The sequence below is a fragment of the Seriola lalandi genome, unplaced genomic scaffold (genome assembly GCF_002814215.2).
Source record: "Seriola lalandi dorsalis isolate HSWRI2012SDOR001 ecotype SW California unplaced genomic scaffold, Sedor1 jcf7180002051268, whole genome shotgun sequence".
In the NCBI taxonomy this organism is placed as follows: domain Eukaryota; kingdom Metazoa; phylum Chordata; class Actinopteri; order Carangiformes; family Carangidae; genus Seriola; species Seriola lalandi.
Window position 1 is genome coordinate 1 of NW_019521821.1, and position 1,991 is coordinate 1,991.

Genomic DNA, 1,991 nt, shown 5'->3' on the forward strand with positions numbered 1-1,991 from the left:
ACACACACACACACACACACACACACACACACACACACACACACACACACAATATAAAACCTTCAGTTTTTCATAAGAAAACTTAACATATGTGAGATGCCAAGGATCTGAACCCAGATCATGAAAAAACTAACTCACCTTGTTGCTTCTCCAGTTTAACCTCAGAGACCTGTCAACACACAAGTTATTAATGACACTGAACTACATTAAACTTGAGCCAAGGCCTTGTCCATGTTATAGTTATATTCTATAAGCTGTCTGGTCTATTTTTTTGAAGGAAACATTATATCTTAATTCATTTTTCAAGTTTTTGTTATGCATGTCTTCATTTTTCTTTTCCATTACACATTTCTGTTTAAGGGTTTTACATATCTTGTCATTTCAATATCCACGTTTCTTTTCAATTTTCTTGTCGATGGTCAACAAATTTAAGAACTTTGAGAAACTGTGAAAAACTGATGAAATCCATCACAATTTCCTAAACTCTGATGCAACATAATCAAATTGCTTGTCCGATCAAATACCCATTACCCAAAAGATATAGAGTTACTACCACTAGAGTACTATCACATAAGAATAAAAGCATCAAATCCTTAAAACCGAGGAGGTGGAATTGAGTTATTCACATTTTCACGTAAAAAAAAAAAATGGCTTCAATGAGTGATCAGTTATCAAAATAGTTGCTGATTAATTTTCTTTTTCCAATCAAGTCATCAATTAAACATTTATGATCTAGACAAAACAATTTTAAAACTCTATTCTTTCACCTAAATAAAAAAAATATGCATGCTGTTCACAGTTTTCCCATATGAAATCCACCTTCAGTGTTTTGTGTCTAACATGGCTGCTATCTGCTGAATTACAGTTGAAGAAATGTAACAGGAACAGCGTTGCTCACCTTGCTCTGTGGAATTTTCTTCACCAGACCAACTGTAAAATGCTGTTGTCGTGGCTCCGCTGCCTCTGCTCTGTTTGTGCTGTCGGCTCTACTGAAAAATCACAAAAATACAACAGAGCTTCCTTAAGTTTGATACCATTTATTGGTCATGTTTGTACAAAGTGTATCAGGTAACTCATACACATACCTTTTATTCCTACTCTTTGGCTGTACAGCTGAAAACAAAGCACATACACATGAGTTTCAGTTTTGAGGGACAGCAAACAATGAGGGATGACTTCACCAGATTAGTAATAAACTAGTTATTTTGTCCTCCACAATAAGCAATAATCAGGTTCATATCTTAGAAAACATACAGTGTATACCTGCTTATGTTCAATTTAACGTTCAAACATTCACAAATGTGTTTTTTTTTCGATTCAGGAGTACATGTGAGGAGGGAAAATACCTTTGGGTTCAGCAATTGATTTGAATTTTTGTTGTTGTTGTTCCAGGTCTTTGAGTCCCTCATGGTCATCCTTACACAGCCTCTGGGCTGATCTGTTGGCTTCAATAGCCATTTTGATCTCTCCCATGGAGAACAATGCCTCACAGTATCGGTAGTGACCCTGCAAACAAACCACACATTAAACTCTAACTTATAACTATTAATTGCTTATCAGTGACAGACTTTAAGTACATGGAGTCAACTGCAGTAACAGTTCACATAGTGACTTCAGAAACACTGTTCAAGGGATGAATCAGCTGCATATAGACTATATTTGTACAGTTTCTGTTTGTGATGTCTGACCCAAAACCCTTTAATGTTGAGTATAAATGTGTCTTTGTATATCATATGTTCTTCCTCAAAGCAAGTTTAATTCAATTCAATGACACACACCTGAGTTAGTTTGATACCTTGCCGGTACCTGATGAAAAGCCAACTTGAGACATATTTTTTCTAATGGAGTAAAATATAATTTTACAGGAGCATTTTACATTGTGACGATTCCTTAAATCTGTACTCAACCACACAGAATTTACCTCGCCTCTATGATGCAGAAAAATGCCAAGCTCAGCATCAGCACTGACACTGCTGCTTGACTGAGGACAT

At 35.8% G+C, this 1,991-nt stretch overlaps 1 long non-coding RNA gene across 2 annotated transcripts; it reads right to left on the reverse strand.

The window, feature by feature from the left end:
- Positions 1-52: 52 nt before the first annotated feature.
- On the reverse strand, positions 53-1,941 carry LOC111649595 (uncharacterized). Of its 2 annotated transcripts, none has more exons than XR_015436746.1 (4): positions 1,347-1,941; positions 1,086-1,113; positions 899-986; positions 53-169 (listed from the first exon to the last, which is right to left on the reverse strand). It is a non-coding gene; the product is annotated as an uncharacterized LOC111649595 (long non-coding RNA). The 2 variants fall into 2 exon arrangements; XR_015436745.1 differs by having other exon boundaries at positions 899-989; positions 1,347-1,538.
- Positions 1,942-1,991: the final 50 nt, after the last annotated feature.